The sequence below is a fragment of the Nelusetta ayraudi genome, unplaced genomic scaffold (assembly GCF_046127955.1).
Source record: "Nelusetta ayraudi isolate G7.1 ecotype Tasmania unplaced genomic scaffold, CSIRO-AGI_Nayr_v1 ptg000045l, whole genome shotgun sequence".
Taxonomy (NCBI): Eukaryota; Metazoa; Chordata; class Actinopteri; order Tetraodontiformes; family Monacanthidae; genus Nelusetta; species Nelusetta ayraudi.
In genome coordinates, this window is record NW_027466095.1 from 3167885 (window position 1) to 3186315 (window position 18431).

The window sequence follows — 18431 nt, forward strand, 5'->3', positions numbered from 1 at the left end:
GCACACTCATGGTTTGAATCACATCGGAATTGAAAGTACCTTCAACCGGCCAGGGTCTCTCAATATCTGGCCAACGCTTGTTCCACTTCTTAGAGGCTTCTGTTAGACCTTTAACAAGCGGATTATTTTTCTGCACCACCTCAATCGGTGTTATAGGTTTAGCAACCACCTCCGTCATTTTCTTTCTTTTGCAGGACTTATTTACTGTAAAAAGAACTGAAAGGTTTCCGATATGGGCTCTTAATCTAAAAAATAAACTCAGTTATGAATTCTAAAAAATTGACCCTTAATTTTCAAAAACTACAATAACAAAGATAAAGCAAGATAATATGCACCGAGCCAGGAAGAGACAATAGATTTAAGAATGACCTGTAAAAAATCAGAAGATACAAGAATGGTGTGAAAGGTGTAAAAACGTATTTTGTGTCCTTCCGAACCTGTTCAAAAGGAGGCCACAAGACAACAACTGTAAATCTCAAATCAAAAACAATATATGATATAAATTTCACTGGCCTTAAATGCAAGACCTCTATGCCGTCACCAACAGGGCAACTCGTCCTCCTGTCTGCCTCCAAAGGATCCAGGTTCAGATGAATCACAAATACGGAAACAGAAAAGAGAAAAAATTAGGTAATAAATAAACTGGTGAACTTCTCGAAAGAAAACACAAAGCTTATTTACCTTTTTATTATTAATTATTGAGAAATCATTATTTTAGTTTATAAAGTTATAAACAATCATTATCAAATTATAAACAGCCATCAACAAAAGTTAATAAACCGCTCTATTATCGCCAACCTATTCCCCCCTTTTTTTTTTTTCAAAAACCGTGAGGAGGGGGCGAGGAAAAAGAGACACCCCCACTTGTAGGAGGAGCAAACAAGCTCCGCCCCTTAAAGCAGGGAAGAACTCCCAGTCCAAACTTGACCACCGAAGGTGAAACACCCAACTCAGCTCCTGGGGAGCCAGGCGCACCAGCCCCTGACTGACCACTCAAAGACCGACCACACCCAATCCAAAAACCTTCAAGGCCAAAATAACCCCAAAATAAACTAAAAGAAAATGCACACAATCCTTATGAGAAAAGAAAAACCCACAAAATCACCCAATCCTAAAACAAACAAAAAGAAAATACTTTATTTCAACACATTTCGTTGTCCAGCCCCCCTTGCACGCACTCACAGCTCCGGCTGTTCCTTCACATCCAGCATCACAAGCACGCAAGAGCCAGCACATTCAACGCATGCAAGTGTTGGTGCAACAGAAAGTCACTGATGAGGCTCCTCTCCTCACCACCGCAACAGAGACCTTCAAATGTCAGCTAAGCAAAGTCCTCATTTGGGCTCATAGAATTCAACCTCAAAATTTTCTAATAAACAATAAAACGTCCTAGCTGGGGCTCATAAGTTAACTAGATGTTGAAAGACATATGTCCCTCTAACACCTTTTATTCAGCCTATTCAAAAGTCCCCAGTAGGCTCATAAATTTAACAATGAGGGAATCAGTTCAACCTCTCCACATACACCACTATATTTCTAATATCAGCTCTAACACAGGTGATGTAAAACTCCAAACTTCCAACTTCTCCACACACAAAGAACATCAAGACAGACAGACACACAGAGAACAAAGACCCCAGTCACTCCTCCTCTCATTCACACACACACACGCACATCCCCCCAAAAGAAAAAACACAGACAACGGTACCCGACAAAAATAACACAGTCACACACTCCTAACCGGCATATCAACTACGGCCGCAAAGAAAAAGACTACAGCATAAAATTTATGCAAACTAAATTTGTGCTACCTTGAAGTGTGGATATCAGATCAAACGGCATCAAACATCACTCGTCAGCATATGCCAGAGAGGTCATTTACAACCTGATATTTAACCCACAGTTCCAGCTGCCCGAAAGCTGCTGACCAGAATATCCCTAACGGACACCCAGGATTTCACGGCCACGTATGCTAGACGGCCTCCCAGAGGGCTTAGGTCAAATCCCGCGGCAGCTCGAGCGAACGTCCCAGACGCTCAAAAAACACGCGCACTCTTCTTATGCAATCCAGGGCATCCCTAAATGTAGAAACACTTGGTGTGCATTCTACATCTCTTCCTAGAGAACTCGCAATGAATCCCCTAAGGCTTCCAATCTTTCACCCAACGGTGAAACCTCCTGGAGCATCTTAAAATAAAAAATAAAACACTTCACTAAAAAGTGAATTTCCCAAGGGATCCTAAACCACTTAAAAATAAAAAAGAATTTTGATGAAGGGTCCTACAACATCAACACACAAATCCACACCCACACAAATGATCTTTACACAGTGTGGCCAGACAGCACCAAAGGCCTAACTGAACCAGCCAGCACTCCTAAGATAAAAGGAACAAAGCGCTACAGTACCTTTTGTCGACAAGGAGCAGCAGTCAGGTCAAGAAAGCAGATGGCGACAGCGTCAGCAGCCACAGCAGATCCTGTTCGTGACGCCAAAATTGTGGTGAATTCTTCTGGTGGATTCAGGTGATGTAGATGTTGAAGGAGTCTTCACTGACACAGACTTAGTTGGATAAAAACTGGTTTATTTCACAGAAGTCAAGAGTCAGACAGGCACCTAGAACGCCTGGGGATGTCTCTGGGCCAGATGTGAGCAACTCCGATGATCCTTTGTTCACATCTCCTCTTATACCCCCTGCAACCAGGGAGGAAGATACAGGAAGTGGAGGAGGATGTATGCATTCCATAGTTGCACCCCCAATGGCCATCTGGTTTCAATTTGGTGGACCTTGGCAACGACAAGACCATATATGGACCCTAACGTCCTTAGGGAAAGAGTGCCACAGCGGGTTCACCGCTGAGTTCACATCAGGCCATACACATAAGATCACATGAGGACATATGCATAGATTCAGATACTACAAGGCCAAGTAAATGCTGCCGCGATGCGCCGTGAGCGAGGGTGGCTGTGAGCGGAATGACTCCCTGTGCTCGCCAGTGACGTGGTATCGCTTCTCGGCCTTTTGGCTAAGATCAAGTGTAGTATCTGTTCTTATCAGTTTAATATCTGATACGTCCCCTACCCGGGGACCATATATTAAATTGATTTTTGGACCAGGGAGATGGAATAGGGGCTTGCTCCGTCCACTCCACGCATCGACCCGGTATGGCAGTATCTCCAGGAACGGTGCACTCCTCCTTACGTTGTCTAAAATCAAGCTCAACTAGATGGGGTTGAGGTCAGATTTGATCGGCGGTTTGGAGCGCTTCTGTAATAGCACATGCGGGGTTGCCTTTCCGTGCGCAATTCCCACAATGGGTAGAGTATGATTTCACGTCCCCTGCAGTCCTCTGACTTAGAGCACATCTCCGTAGTAAACAGCAGAGGGCGTTGCACTGCGACCTGTCAGCTGTTGGTCCGGCATCAAGCAGTCTGCTGCCTTTTCTTTGGTGCCGTCCCGCTGTATGCATTGCAGCTAGTGCTTTAGCGTTGCGTTTTCTACTCCTCGATGAATTAGTTGAGTGGTCATTTGTTTTGTTTTTCCCCTTGACGATTCAGAATGTTCTTCTTTTCTCTGAATTTCCCACTGGAATCGCACATCACAGACTTCAAATGGAGCTCTTTTTGCCACATTTTCTCTGGTGGTTTAGTTGTTGATTCTTTTGGAGGTAAATGGGATGAAATGAGTGGTTTTCCAAATTCCCTTTTGTTGTGGTCATGCAGCAGTGAACTGTGGAAAAAGGATTGCTCACGTACAAATCTGTTATTTGGGAGACATGAGGTTGGGACAGATTTCTTTCTCATTCAACCAAATATCAACTATTGCTTTTCTTTCTGACATGCCTTTGGCTGTGAACACGTGGCGAGCACCGTGAGCCAGCGCGCAATGACTGTGGAAGACGTGGTCATGTCAGCCATGGACAACTCATACTTACCTGGCAGGGGAGACACCATGATCAAGAAGGTGGTTCACCCAGGGCGAGGCGCGACCATTGCACTCCGGTTGTGCTGACCTCTGCGAATTCCCCAAATGTGGGAATCTCGACTGCATAATTTCTGGTAGTGGGGGACTGCGTTCGCGCTCTCCCCTGATCAGATGTTGAAAAGCAAGAGTACGTTCTCTCGTACGCCAGTAAGAAATGCTGTCTGTCCAGCGTGCGCGATGCCCGTGATCAGATGGCTTCTTGAATCATGACATGTTTTCTTGAGAGGCTTTCTGACTGAAGTTCAGCTTCTCACTTGGCTGCGTTCATCAGGCTGCTGGCCAAGTTTCCGTGGCTCCGTTTCGATTGTACACAAAGCTCTTGCGTTTGAGTCCACTTTCTCTCCCCATTCTCTGTTCCCTGAGTTTCAGTGTCCAATCACTGGTGGAACCAGAAAAGATTTGGTGACAGTTAAACAATTGACACTGATTTAGGTATTAGTTGTTGAAACATGGACAAACAAGATTAAGACTGAGACCAAGACATTCCATTCCAGAGTGTGAGAGATGTGCATGAGTGTCAAGATAGATATTGGTCAGTGTTTCCTTTGGTCCTAGTAGCGTCATTAATCATTTGAATTTGTTTTGTGGCGGGTTAAGATTGCACGGACTGACAATTTCCTTGCCAGACGTAGCAGGAAGTTTGAACGGAAACTTGGTGTTGGAAGCCATTGTGGATCGGTCAGGACGTGCTCACGTGGCCAGAACTAACTTTAAGCTGCATCCACTTGCATTAGGTTGGCCAACTTGTGTGCGGCTTCTGCTGCTCACTGTCCATGGAAGGTTCATCCACACTTTTAGCACCTTGTTGTTGTTGAGGCCAAGTAAATGCTGCCGCGATGCGCCGTGAGCGAGGGTGGCTGTGAGCGGAATGACTCCCTGTGCTCGCCAGTGACGTGGTATCGCTTCTCGGCCTTTTGGCTAAGATCAAGTGTAGTATCTGTTCTTATCAGTTTAATATCTGATACGTCCCCTACCCGGGGACCATATATTAAATTGATTTTTGGACCAGGGAGATGGAATAGGGGCTTGCTCCGTCCACTCCACGCATCGACCCGGTATGGCAGTATCTCCAGGAACGGTGCACTCCTCCTTATGTTGTCTAAAATCAAGCTCAACTAGATGGGGTTGAGGTCAGATTTGATCGGCGGTTTGGAGCGCTTCTGTAATAGCACATGCGGGGTTGCCTTTCCGTGCGCAATTCCCACAATGGGTAGAGTATGATTTCACGTCCCCTGCAGTCCTCTGACTTAGAGCACATCTCCGTAGTAAACAGCAGAGGGCGTTGCACTGCGACCTGTCAGCTGTTGGTCCGGCATCAAGCAGTCTGCTGCCTTTTCTTTGGTGCCGTCCCGCTGTATGCATTGCAGCTAGTGCTTTAGCGTTGCGTTTTCTACTCCTCGATGAATTAGTTGAGTGGTCATTTGTTTTGTTTTTCCCCTTGACGATTCAGAATGTTCTTCTTTTCTCTGAATTTCCCACTGGAATCGCACATCACAGATTTCAAATGGAGCTCTTTTTGCCACATTTTCTCTGGTGGTTTAGTTGTTGATTCTTTTGGAGGTAAATGGGATGAAATGAGTGGTTTTCCAAATTCCCTTTTGTTGTGGTCATGCAGCAGTGAACTGTGGAAAAAGGATTGCTCACGTACAAATCTGTTATTTGGGAGACATGAGGTTGGGACAGATTTCTTTCTCATTCAACCAAATATCAACTATTGCTTTTCTTTCTGACATGCCTTTGGCTGTGAACACGTGGCGAGCACCATGAGCCAGCGCGCAATGACTGTGGAAGACGTGGTCATGTCAGCCATGGACAACTCATACTTACCTGGCAGGGGAGACACCATGATCAAGAAGGTGGTTCACCCAGGGCGAGGCGCGACCATTGCACTCCGGTTGTGCTGACCCCTGCGAATTCCCCAAATGTGGGAATCTCGACTGCATAATTTCTGGTAGTGGGGGACTGCGTTCGCGCTCTCCCCTGATCAGATGTTGAAAAGCAAGAGTACGTTCTCTCGTACGCCAGTAAGAAATGCTGTCTGTCCAGCGTGCGCGATGCCCGTGATCAGATGGCTTCTTGAATCATGACATGTTGTCTTGAGAGGCTTTCTGACTGAAGTTCAGCTTCTCACTTGGCTGCGTTCATCAGGCTGCTGGCCAAGTTTCCGTGGCTCCGTTTCGATTGTACACAAAGCTCTTGCGTTTGTGTCCACTTTCTCTCCCCATTCTCTGTTCCCTGAGTTTCAGTGTCCAATCACTGGTGGAACCAGAAAAGATTTGGTGACAGTTAAACAATTGACACTGATTTAGGTATTAGTTGTTGAAACATGGACAAACAAGATTAAGACTGAGACCAAGACATTCCATTCCAGAGTGTGAGAGATGTGCATGAGTGTCAAGATAGATATTGGTCAGTGTTTCCTTTGGTCCTAGTAGCGTCATTAATCATTTGAATTTGTTTTGTGGCGGGTTAAGATTGCACGGACTGACAATTTCCTTGCCAGACGTAGCAGGAAGTTTGAACGGAAACTTGGTGTTGGAAGCCATTGTGGATCGGTCAGGACGTGCTCACGTGGCCAGAACTAACTTTAAGCTGCATCCACTTGCATTAGGTTGGCCAACTTGTGTGCGGCTTCTGCTGCTCACTGTCCATGGAAGGTTCATCCACACTTTTAGCACCTTGTTGTTGTTGAGGCCAAGTAAATGCTGCCGCGATGCGCCGTGAGCGAGGGTGGCTGTGAGCGGAATGACTCCCTGTGCTCGCCAGTGACGTGGTATCGCTTCTCGGCCTTTTGGCTAAGATCAAGTGTAGTATCTGTTCTTATCAGTTTAATATCTGATACGTCCCCTACCCGGGGACCATATATTAAATTGATTTTTGGACCAGGGAGATGGAATAGGGGCTTGCTCCGTCCACTCCACGCATTGACCCGGTATGGCAGTATCTCCAGGAACGGTGCACTCCTCTTTACGTTGTCTAAAATCAAGCTCAACTAGATGGGGTTGAGGTCAGATTTGATCGGCGGTTTGGAGCGCTTCTGTAATAGCACATGCGGGGTTGCCTTTCCGTGCGCAATTCCCACAATGGGTAGAGTATGATTTCACGTCCCCTGCAGTCCTCTGACTTAGAGCACATCTCCGTAGTAAACAGCAGAGGGCGTTGCACTGCGACCTGTCAGCTGTTGGTCCGGCATCAAGCAGTCTGCTGCCTTTTCTTTGGTGCCGTCCCGCTGTATGCATTGCAGCTAGTGCTTTAGCGTTGCGTTTTCTACTCCTCGATGAATTAGTTGAGTGGTCATTTGTTTTGTTTTTCCCCTTGACGATTCAGAATGTTCTTCTTTTCTCTGAATTTCCCACTGGAATCGCACATCACAGATTTCAAATGGAGCTCTTTTTGCCACATTTTCTCTGGTGGTTTAGTTGTTGATTCTTTTGGAGGTAAATGGGATGAAATGAGTGGTTTTCCAAATTCCCTTTTGTTGTGGTCATGCAGCAGTGAACTGTGGAAAAAGGATTGCTCACGTACAAATCTGTTATTTGGGAGACATGAGGTTGGGACAGATTTCTTTCTCATTCAACCAAATATCAACTATTGCTTTTCTTTCTGACATGCCTTTGGCTGTGAACACGTGGCGAGCACCGTGAGCCAGCGCGCAATGACTGTGGAAGACGTGGTCATGTCAGCCATGGACAACTCATACTTACCTGGCAGGGGAGACACCATGATCAAGAAGGTGGTTCACCCAGGGCGAGGCGCGACCATTGCACTCCGGTTGTGCTGACCCCTGCGAATTCCCCAAATGTGGGAATCTTGACTGCATAATTTCTGGTAGTGGGGGACTGCGTTCGCGCTCTCCCCTGATCAGATGTTGAAAAGCAAGAGTACGTTCTCTCGTACGCCAGTAAGAAATGCTGTCTGTCCAGCGTGCGCGATGCCCGTGCTCAGATGGCTTCTTGAATCATGACATGTTGTCTTGAGAGGCTTTCTGACTGAAGTTCAGCTTCTCACTTGGCTGCGTTCATCAGGCTGCTGGCCAAGTTTCCGTGGCTCCGTTTCGATTGTACACAAAGCTCTTGCGTTTGTGTCCACTTTCTCTCCCCATTCTCTGTTCCCTGAGTTTCAGTGTCCAATCACTGGTGGAACCAGAAAAGATTTGGTGACAGTTAAACAATTGACACTGATTTAGGTATTAGTTGTTGAAACATGGACAAACAAGATTAAGACTGAGACCAAGACATTCCATTCCAGAGTGTGAGAGATGTGCATGAGTGTCAAGATAGATATTGGTCAGTGTTTCCTTTGGTCCTAGTAGCGTCATTAATCATTTGAATTTGTTTTGTGGCGGGTTAAGATTGCACGGACTGACAATTTCCTTGCCAGACGTAGCAGGAAGTTTGAACGGAAACTTGGTGTTGGAAGCCATTGTGGATCGGTCAGGACGTGCTCACGTGGCCAGAACTAACTTTAAGCTGCATCCACTTGCATTAGGTTGGCCAACTTGTGTGCGGCTTCTGCTGCTCACTGTCCATGGAAGGTTCATCCACACTTTTAGCACCTTGTTGTTGTTGAGGCCAAGTAAATGCTGCCGCGATGCGCCGTGAGCGAGGGTGGCTGTGAGCGGAATGACTCCCTGTGCTCGCCAGTGACGTGGTATCGCTTCTCGGCCTTTTGGCTAAGATCAAGTGTAGTATCTGTTCTTATCAGTTTAGTCTAAATGTTTTACAGCCTTTTTTTTGATATCTTTATAGGTTTTTAAAGAATGTCACACCTGTTGTTTTTAACCATTCTTATGACACTCACCTTCTCTACCATAAATGTGAGAAGTGTGAAGTCGAGAGTCAGAGCCCAGAGTGTTTTATCCTTTTTATTTTCCCATGAATCAGATGTGTTTTTAATACAGGAATGTGGCCTACCCTTTTTAAAACAATATAGAACATGGGAAGATATGTGGCCACAAACGTCTCTATGGAGTGGATCAAACGAAAATAAAAATGACGGAGTAGCCATTTTAATAAAAAACCCTCAGGTTCTGGTGAAGGGTAGCACAGTGGTGAGAGATGGTCGGGCACTTTTAGCACATCTAAATTTTATGGGGCGGGATTTTAACCTTCTCAATATTTATGGCTTTAATGACAAAAATGACAGGTATGACCTTTTAGAAAACTTGCAGTCCCACATGCTAGGCAGGGCACCTTTAGTTGTAGCAGGTGATTTTAATTGCATTTTAAACAAGACGGATAGAAGAAGAGCAGGAGAAGATTTTAAAATAGACAAGACATCAGTTTTATTACAGGGCATTTGCAGGGATTTTAAACTTCAAGACTGTTTTAAAACCATGCATCCCAGAGAGGAGGGCTTCACCTGGTTCAGTGGTGACAGTACCAGAGCCTCTCGCATAGATTATGTTTTTACACGGGACTGCCCGCCCACCGATGCTAGATTGACCCCTGTTTTCTTCTCTGATCACCTCATGGTGTCTTGCACTCTGTCACTCTCTTCAGGTGTGACTTCAGGAAGTGGTCTGTGGAAACTCAACTGCTCCCTTTTATTAGATAGGGACTTAGTTAGGCAGTTCAGGGAGCAGTACAAAGAGTGGCAGACCCTCCAAGACTTTTACGAAACACATGCACACTGGTGGGAAATGGTGAAGGAAAAGACAAAGACTTTCTTTAGGCAGGCAGGTAGGGAAAAAAAGAATAGGGAACACAGACGCATGATGGGACTGCAGAAAAGACTTCAATGCTATTTTAACCTTAACCAACATGGTATGGACTTCAACGAAGAAATTAAACAAGTCAAGAAAGAGATGTCGGCCCTATCAGAAATCCACAGCAAAGGTGTCATTTTAAGGAGCAGGGAACGGGAAATAGAAGAGGGTGAAAAGTGCACACGGTATTTCTTTAGGAAAATTATAAATAAAGGGGGAGGCATTGCAAAACTGAAGAAAGAAAATGGGTGCACAACAGAAACAATGGATGAAATAAAAGAGACAATTGAGACATTTTATTCAAACCTGTACTCAGAAAAACCTGTTAAAACTGACACCATGACAGAAGTTCTAAAATTCATTGATAAAACAGTAAGCAACAGCGTGCTTTTATCCCAAGATTTTACTTTTTTAGAATTAAATAAATGTTTGTCTGGTTTTAAAAAAGGGAAGTCCCCTGGACAAGACGGACTTCCCTTAGAGTTTTATTTGACCTTTTGGGACATTTTAGCACCTGATTTGATGACTGTTTTTATGGATTTTGAACACCTTGACCGACTTCCCGACAGTTTTAGAATAGGGATAGTGACTCTTCTTTACAAAAAAAAAGACAAGACTGACTTGAAGAATTGGAGACCGATCACGCTTTTAAACTTTGACTGCAAACTTTTTAGCAAACTTTTAGCCACACGGATGTCCATGTTTTTAGAAGAAGTGATTCACCCGGATCAAGCCTGTGCCGTTCCGGGGAGGAAGATCACTGACAGCCTCGTACTGATCAGAGACACCATCTGTTACGCGAGAGACAGAAACATCCGGCTAGTAGTACTAAATTTAGACTTTGAGAAAGCCTTTGATCGGGTCTCGCATCAGTACCTCTTCCGGGTACTGGAAAAAATGGGGTTCCCAGAAAGGTTTGTAGCTTGGGTGGGATTGCTGTACCGGGGCATCTCCAGCAAATTCATCGTTAACGGGCTTTTGACAAAAGCAGTCAACATCAACTGCGGTGTCCGTCAGGGGTGTCCTTTATCTGCCCTCCTCTACATTACCTGTATAGAACCACTGGCACAGATCTTGCAAAGGGACCAACGAATCAATGGGGTGGGAGTCCCGGGGAGTGGGGGACTGGTGACCAAGTGTGTTTTATACATGGACGACATTAACATTTTATGCACTGACCTTTTATCCGTGAACAGGACACTGGACTTGACTGACTTTTTCGGACAGGCCTCTGGGTCAAAATTGAACAGAGACAAGACCCAAGCCCAATTTTATGGACCATGGACAGCAAACGAGACAACGGGACTCCCCCTGACTACGACCCAGACTAACCAGAAAATATTGGGAATCAAATTTGATAAGGAAGGGGGAGGGGACACAAACTGGGATGACGTCACAGGGAAAGTTAGACAAAGACTAGGGTACTGGGGACTTAGAGGACTGACCCTTGAAGGAAAAGTTTTAATCATCAAAGCAGTGATTTTACCCTTGCTTTTACTGATCAGTTCTGTTTTTATCCCACCAAGACGTGTGTTTTTAATCCTGGAGCGAGCCATTTTCTACTTCCTGTGGGGATCTAAGTGGGGAAGACTAAGAAGAGACTTCATGAAAAGGCCAAAGGAGAAAGGAGGAAAAGCAGTGCCAGACCTTTACCTATTTTTAGGAAGCACCTATACGGCCTCGCACATCAAAATAGCAACAACCCCATCCAGAAACCCCAGGACGGCTGCAATGACACGTTTCTGGATGGGGTCCTACCTCAGAAAACTGAAATTGTTACCCACAGACCTGAAAGTACCGGTGTCTTTTAATCTGCCTTTAACATATGCTTTGATCCAGACGTTTTTAAAGTATTTTAATTTGGAAAAGGAGGAGTTGCATGTTTTAACAAGCCACCGCTCTCTTGTTTCTATTGTGCAGGAGCGAGAACCAGTGAGTCCAGTGCGCGGGCTCGCACTCAGCGAGCCCTCAACAGTTTGGCGCAACGTGAACCATCCTGCTCTCCCAAACAGACTCCGAGACCTGTCATGGATGGTGGCTCACGAGATCCTCCCGGTCAGGTCCGTCTTGCACTCCCGGGGCATGTCACCATCAGCGACTTGCCCCCGACCTGGTTGTGGCGCGCCCGAGTCAGTGAGGCATCTCTTCTGGGAGTGCAGTGCTGCTGTAGACCAGTGGGCAACAGCCAGGTCCTTGAAATTCCCGTACTTACCAGCAAGGGAGGTCCTTACAGCACAACTAGTGCTATATGGGGTGAGCCCCCAGAAGATGCCAGCAAGGGACTTTGCAGAGCAGTGGCTCACCCTAGCCGCCATCAAAGACGCCATATGGACCTCCAGAAACTTGCTGGTAAGGAAGCACATGCAGATCCCCCCCGTGGTTGTGATCCAGATGGCTATGCAGGCGGCGGGCCCTAGGACACAACCACAAAGAAGAATCGCCTCTGGGCCCATTCGGAGGAAGGACCTGGAACCACACACAAAAAGGTCAAAGCAGCAACGGCCTGGCTCTCCGGGTGAGGCAGGAGGGAAGGAGCAAAAGGGCGAGGATCTCCTCTGAGCACCACGACAAGGTCCTGAGCGAACAAATGTTTGGGGGAGCAGAATGGAATAATTTTGGTAAGGACTCATTGCGTTCCCGCACAAAAGAGACAAAGACATTGAGCCCCTTTTAAAATTGTGCACTCCTGTTCATATCTCTTGTTTTAATCATGTTTTTTACAGAAAATATTTGTCTTATTATTTATGTGTATTGTGTCTGTGGAAACACATTAATGCAAATGTAAAAAAATCATGTAACATAATTAACTGAATGAGTGTCAATAAACTTTTTTCGAAAGAAAAAAAAAAATCTGTTCTTATCAGTTTAATATCTGATACGTCCCCTACCCGGGGACCATATATTAAATTGATTTTTGGACCAGGGAAATGGAATAGGGGCTTGCTCCGTCCACTCCACGCATTGACCCGGTATGGCAGTATCTCCAGGAACGGTGCACTCCTCCTTACGTTGTCTAAAATCAAGCTCAACTAGATGGGGTTGAGGTCAGATTTGATCGGCGGTTTGGAGCGCTTCTGTAATAGCACATGCGGGGTTGCCTTTCCGTGCGCAATTCCCACAATGGGTAGAGTATGATTTCACGTCCCCTGCAGTCCTCTGACTTAGAGCACATCTCCGTAGTAAACAGCAGAGGGCGTTGCACTGCGACCTGTCAGCTGTTGGTCCGGCATCAAGCAGTCTGCTGCCTTTTCTTTGGTGCCGTCCCGCTGTATGCATTGCAGCTAGTGCTTTAGCGTTGCGTTTTCTACTCCTCGATGAATTAGTTGAGTGGTCATTTGTTTTGTTTTTCCCCTTGACGATTCAGAATGTTCTTCTTTTCTCTGAATTTCCCACTGGAATCGCACATCACAGATTTCAAATGGAGCTCTTTTTGCCACATTTTCTCTGGTGGTTTAGTTGTTGATTCTTTTGGAGGTAAATGGGATGAAATGAGTGGTTTTCCAAATTCCCTTTTGTTGTGGTCATGCAGCAGTGAACTGTGGAAAAAGGATTGCTCACGTACAAATCTGTTATTTGGGAGACATGAGGTTGGGACAGATTTCTTTCTCATTCAACCAAATATCAACTATTGCTTTTCTTTCTGACATGCCTTTGGCTGTGAACACGTGGCGAGCACCGTGAGCCAGCGCGCAATGACTGTGGAAGACGTGGTCATGTCAGCCATGGACAACTCATACTTACCTGGCAGGGGAGACACCATGATCAAGAAGGTGGTTCACCCAGGGCGAGGCGCGACCATTGCACTCCGGTTGTGCTGACCCCTGCGAATTCCCCAAATGTGGGAATCTCGACTGCATAATTTCTGGTAGTGGGGGACTGCGTTCGCGCTCTCCCCTGATCAGATGTTGAAAAGCAAGAGTACGTTCTCTCGTACGCCAGTCAGAAATGCTGTCTGTCCAGCGTGCGCGATGCCCGTGATCAGATGGCTTCTTGAATCATGACATGTTGTCTTGAGAGGCTTTCTGACTGAAGTTCAGCTTCTCACTTGGCTGCGTTCATCAGGCTGCTGGCCAAGTTTCCGTGGCTCCGTTTCGATTGTACACAAAGCTCTTGCGTTTGTGTCCACTTTCTCTCCCCATTCTCTGTTCCCTGAGTTTCAGTGTCCAATCACTGGTGGAACCAGAAAAGATTTGGTGACAGTTAAACAATTGACACTGATTTAGGTATTAGTTGTTGAAACATGGACAAACAAGATTAAGACTGAGACCAAGACATTCCATTCCAGAGTGTGAGAGATGTGCATGAGTGTCAAGATAGATATTGGTCAGTGTTTCCTTTGGTCCTAGTAGCGTCATTAATCATTTGAATTTGTTTTGTGGCGGGTTAAGATTGCACGGACTGACAATTTCCTTGCCAGACGTAGCAGGAAGTTTGAACGGAAACTTGGTGTTGGAAGCCATTGTGGATCGGTCAGGACGTGCTCACGTGGCCAGAACTAACTTTAAGCTGCATCCACTTGCATTAGGTTGGCCAACTTGTGTGCGGCTTCTGCTGCTCACTGTCCATGGAAGGTTCATCCACACTTTTAGCACCTTGTTGTTGTTGAGGCCAAGTAAATGCTGCCGCGATGCGCCGTGAGCGAGGGTGGCTGTGAGCGGAATGACTCCCTGTGCTCGCCAGTGACGTGGTATCGCTTCTCGGCCTTTTGGCTAAGATCAAGTGTAGTATCTGTTCTTATCAGTTTAATATCTGATATGTCCCCTACCCGGGGACCATATATTAAATTGATTTTTGGACCAGGGAGATGGAATTGGGGCTTGCTCCGTCCACTCCACGCATCGACCTGGTATGGCAGTATCTCCAGGAACGGTGCACTCCTCCTTACGTTGTCTAAAATCAAGCTCAACTAGATGGGGTTGAGGTCAGATTTGATCGGCGGTTTGGAGCGCTTCTGTAATAGCACATGCGGGGTTGCCTTTCCGTGCGCAATTCCCACAATGGGTAGAGTATGATTTCACGTCCCCTGCAGTCCTCTGACTTAGAGCACATCTCCGTAGTAAACAGCAGAGGGCGTTGCACTGCGACCTGTCAGCTGTTGGTCCGGCATCAAGCAGTCTGCTGCCTTTTCTTTGGTGCCGTCCCGCTGTATGCATTGCAGCTAGTGCTTTAGCGTTGCGTTTTCTACTCCTCGATGAATTAGTTGAGTGGTCATTTGTTTTGTTTTTCCCCTTGACGATTCAGAATGTTCTTCTTTTCTCTGAATTTCCCACTGGAATCGCACATCACAGATTTCAAATGGAGCTCTTTTTGCCACATTTTCTCTGGTGGTTTAGTTGTTGATTCTTTTGGAGGTAAATGGGATGAAATGAGTGGTTTTCCAAATTCCCTTTTGTTGTGGTCATGCAGCAGTGAACTGTGGAAAAAGGATTGCTCACGTACAAATCTGTTATTTGGGAGACATGAGGTTGGGACAGATTTCTTTCTCATTCAACCAAATATCAACTATTGCTTTTCTTTCTGACATGCCTTTGGCTGTGAACACGTGGCGAGCACCGTGAGCCAGCGCGCAATGACTGTGGAAGACGTGGTCATGTCAGCCATGGACAACTCATACTTACCTGGCAGGGGAGACACCATGATCAAGAAGGTGGTTCACCCAGGGCGAGGCGCGACCATTGCACTCCGGTTGTGCTGACCCCTGCGAATTCCCCAAATGTGGGAATCTCGACTGCATAATTTCTGGTAGTGGGGGACTGCGTTCGCGCTCTCCCCTGATCAGATGTTGAAAAGCAAGAGTACGTTCTCTCGTACGCCAGTAAGAAATGCTGTCTGTCCAGCGTGCGCGATGCCCGTGATCAGATGGCTTCTTGAATCATGACATGTTGTCTTGAGAGGCTTTCTGACTGAAGTTCAGCTTCTCACTTGGCTGCGTTCATCAGGCTGCTGGCCAAGTTTCCGTGGCTCCGTTTCGATTGTACACAAAGCTCTTGCGTTTGTGTCCACTTTCTCTCCCCATTCTCTGTTCCCTGAGTTTCAGTGTCCAATCACTGGTGGAACCAGAAAAGATTTGGTGACAGTTAAACAATTGACACTGATTTAGGTATTAGTTGTTGAAACATGGACAAACAAGATTAAGACTGAGACCAAGACATTCCATTCCAGAGTGTGAGAGATGTGCATGAGTGTCAAGATAGATATTGGTCAGTGTTTCCTTTGGTCCTAGTAGCGTCATTAATCATTTGAATTTGTTTTGTGGCGGGTTAAGATTGCACGGACTGACAATTTCCTTGCCAGACGTAGCAGGAAGTTTGAACGGAAACTTGGTGTTGGAAGCCATTGTGGATCGGTCAGGACGTGCTCACGTGGCCAGAACTAACTTTAAGCTGCATCCACTTGCATTAGGTTGGCCAACTTGTGTGCGGCTTCTGCTGCTCACTGTCCATGGAAGGTTCATCCACACTTTTAGCACCTTGTTGTTGTTGAGGCCAAGTAAATGCTGCCGCGATGCGCCGTGAGCGAGGGTGGCTGTGAGCGGAATGACTCCCTGTGCTCGCCAGTGACTTGGTATCGCTTCTCGGCCTTTTGGCTAAGATCAAGTGTAGTATCTGTTCTTATCAGTTTAATATCTGATATGTCCCCTACCCGGGGACCATATATTAAATTGATTTTTGGACCAGGGAGATGGAATAGGGGCTTGCTCCGTCCACTCCACGCATCGACCCGGTATGGCAGTATCTCCAGGAACGGTGCACTCCTCCTTACGTTGTCTAAAATCAAGCTCAACTAGATGGGGTTGAGGTCAGATTTGATCGGCGGTTTGGAGCGCTTCTGTAATAGCACATGCGGGGTTGCCTTTCCGTGCGCAATTCCCACAATGGGTAGAGTATGATTTCACGTCCCCTGCAGTCCTCTGACTTAGAGCACATCTCCGTAGTAAACAGCAGAGGGCGTTGCACTGCGACCTGTCAGCTGTTGGTCCGGCATCAAGCAGTCTGCTGCCTTTTCTTTGGTGCCGTCCCGCTGTATGCATTGCAGCTAGTGCTTTAGCGTTGCGTTTTCTACTCCTCGATGAATTAGTTGAGTGGTCATTTGTTTTGTTTTTCCCCTTGACGATTCAGAATGTTCTTCTTTTCTCTGAATTTCCCACTGGAATCGCACATCACAGATTTCAAATGGAGCTCTTTTTGCCACATTTTCTCTGGTGGTTTAGTTGTTGATTCTTTTGGAGGTAAATGGGATGAAATGAGTGGTTTTCCAAATTCCCTTTTGTTGTGGTCATGCAGCAGTGAACTGTGGAAAAAGGATTGCTCACGTACAAATCTGTTATTTGGGAGACATGAGGTTGGGACAGATTTCTTTCTCATTCAACCAAATATCAACTATTGCTTTTCTTTCTGACATGCCTTTGGCTGTGAACACGTGGCGAGCACCGTGAGCCAGCGCGCAATGACTGTGGAAGACGTGGTCATGTCAGCCATGGACAACTCATACTTACCTGGCAGGGGAGACACCATGATCAAGAAGGTGGTTCACCCAGGGCGAGGCGCGACCATTGCACTCCGGTTGTGCTGACCCCTGCGAATTCCCCAAATGTGGGAATCTCGACTGCATAATTTCTGGTAGTGGGGGACTGCGTTCGCGCTCTCCCCTGATCAGATGTTGAAAAGCAAGAGTACGTTCTCTCGTACGCCAGTCAGAAATGCTGTCTGTCCAGCGTGCGCGATGCCCGTGATCAGATGGCTTCTTGAATCATGACATGTTGTCTTGAGAGGCTTTCTGACTGAAGTTCAGCTTCTCACTTGGCTGCGTTCATCAGGCTGCTGGCCAAGTTTCCGTGGCTCCGTTTCGATTGTACACAAAGCTCTTGCGTTTGTGTCCACTTTCTCTCCCCATTCTCTGTTCCCTGAGTTTCAGTGTCCAATCACTGGTGGAACCAGAAAAGATTTGGTGACAGTTAAACAATTGACACTGATTTAGGTATTAGTTGTTGAAACATGGACAAACAAGATTAAGACTGAGACCAAGACATTCCATTCCAGAGTGTGAGAGATGTGCATGAGTGTCAAGATAGATATTGGTCAGTGTTTCCTTTGGTCCTAGTAGCGTCATTAATCATTTGAATTTGTTTTGTGGCGGGTTAAGATTGCACGGACTGACAATTTCCTTGCCAGACGTAGCAGGAAGTTTGAACGGAAACTTGGTGTTGGAAGCCATTGTGGATCGGTCAGGACGTGCTCACGTGGCCAGAACTAACTTTAAGCTGCATCCACTTGCATTAGGTTGGCCAACTTGTGTGCGGCTTCTGCTGCTCACTGTCCATGGAAGGTTCATCCACACTTTTAGCACCTTGTTGTTGTTGAGGCCAAGTAAATGCTGCCGCGATGCGCCGTGAGCGAGGGTGGCTGTGAGCGGAATGACTCCCTGTGCTCGCCAGTGAAGTGGTATCGCTTCTCGGCCTTTTGGCTAAGATCAAGTGTAGTATCTGTTCTTATCAGTTTAATATCTGATACGTCCCCTACCCGGGGACCATATATTAAATTGATTTTTGGACCAGGGAGATGGAATAGGGGCTTGCTCCGTCCACTCCACGCATTGACCCGGTATGGCAGTATCTCCAGGAATGGTGCACTCCTCCTTACGTTGTCTAAAATCAAGCTCAACTAGATGGGGTTGAGGTCAGATTTGATCAACGGTTTGGAGCGCTTTTGTAATAGCACATGCGGGGTTGCCTTTCCGTGCGC

General features: G+C 46.4%; 13 non-coding genes and 1 pseudogene across 13 annotated transcripts; all 14 read left to right on the forward strand.

Annotated features, from left to right (window-relative positions):
* The first annotated feature begins 3004 nt into the window (after nt 1–3004).
* Nucleotides 3005–3195, forward strand: LOC142894944 (U2 spliceosomal RNA). Its single transcript, XR_012928136.1, has one exon. It is a non-coding gene; the product is annotated as a U2 spliceosomal RNA (small nuclear RNA).
* Nucleotides 3196–3925: 730 nt separating this feature from the next.
* LOC142894934 (U1 spliceosomal RNA) lies at nt 3926–4089 on the forward strand. Its single transcript, XR_012928126.1, has one exon. It is a non-coding gene; the product is annotated as a U1 spliceosomal RNA (small nuclear RNA).
* Nucleotides 4090–4881: 792 nt separating this feature from the next.
* On the forward strand, nt 4882–5072 carry LOC142894945 (U2 spliceosomal RNA). Its single transcript, XR_012928137.1, has one exon. It is a non-coding gene; the product is annotated as a U2 spliceosomal RNA (small nuclear RNA).
* Nucleotides 5073–5802: 730 nt separating this feature from the next.
* LOC142894870 (U1 spliceosomal RNA) lies at nt 5803–5966 on the forward strand. Its single transcript, XR_012928066.1, has one exon. It is a non-coding gene; the product is annotated as a U1 spliceosomal RNA (small nuclear RNA).
* Nucleotides 5967–6758: 792 nt separating this feature from the next.
* LOC142894883 (U2 spliceosomal RNA) lies at nt 6759–6949 on the forward strand. The gene has a single exon (XR_012928079.1). It is a non-coding gene; the product is annotated as a U2 spliceosomal RNA (small nuclear RNA).
* A 730-nt stretch (nt 6950–7679) lies between these two features.
* Nucleotides 7680–7843, forward strand: LOC142894936 (U1 spliceosomal RNA). Its single transcript, XR_012928128.1, has one exon. It is a non-coding gene; the product is annotated as a U1 spliceosomal RNA (small nuclear RNA).
* Nucleotides 7844–8635: 792 nt separating this feature from the next.
* LOC142894904 (U2 spliceosomal RNA) lies at nt 8636–8819 on the forward strand. Its single transcript, XR_012928097.1, has one exon. It is a non-coding gene; the product is annotated as a U2 spliceosomal RNA (small nuclear RNA).
* A 3694-nt stretch (nt 8820–12513) lies between these two features.
* Nucleotides 12514–12693, forward strand: LOC142894903 (U2 spliceosomal RNA; annotated as a pseudogene).
* A 730-nt stretch (nt 12694–13423) lies between these two features.
* Nucleotides 13424–13587, forward strand: LOC142894913 (U1 spliceosomal RNA). Its single transcript, XR_012928105.1, has one exon. It is a non-coding gene; the product is annotated as a U1 spliceosomal RNA (small nuclear RNA).
* Nucleotides 13588–14379: 792 nt separating this feature from the next.
* Nucleotides 14380–14570, forward strand: LOC142894941 (U2 spliceosomal RNA). Its single transcript, XR_012928133.1, has one exon. It is a non-coding gene; the product is annotated as a U2 spliceosomal RNA (small nuclear RNA).
* A 730-nt stretch (nt 14571–15300) lies between these two features.
* Nucleotides 15301–15464, forward strand: LOC142894924 (U1 spliceosomal RNA). Its single transcript, XR_012928116.1, has one exon. It is a non-coding gene; the product is annotated as a U1 spliceosomal RNA (small nuclear RNA).
* Nucleotides 15465–16256: 792 nt separating this feature from the next.
* Nucleotides 16257–16447, forward strand: LOC142894942 (U2 spliceosomal RNA). Its single transcript, XR_012928134.1, has one exon. It is a non-coding gene; the product is annotated as a U2 spliceosomal RNA (small nuclear RNA).
* Nucleotides 16448–17177: 730 nt separating this feature from the next.
* LOC142894935 (U1 spliceosomal RNA) lies at nt 17178–17341 on the forward strand. Its single transcript, XR_012928127.1, has one exon. It is a non-coding gene; the product is annotated as a U1 spliceosomal RNA (small nuclear RNA).
* A 792-nt stretch (nt 17342–18133) lies between these two features.
* LOC142894891 (U2 spliceosomal RNA) lies at nt 18134–18324 on the forward strand. Its single transcript, XR_012928086.1, has one exon. It is a non-coding gene; the product is annotated as a U2 spliceosomal RNA (small nuclear RNA).
* Nucleotides 18325–18431: the final 107 nt, after the last annotated feature.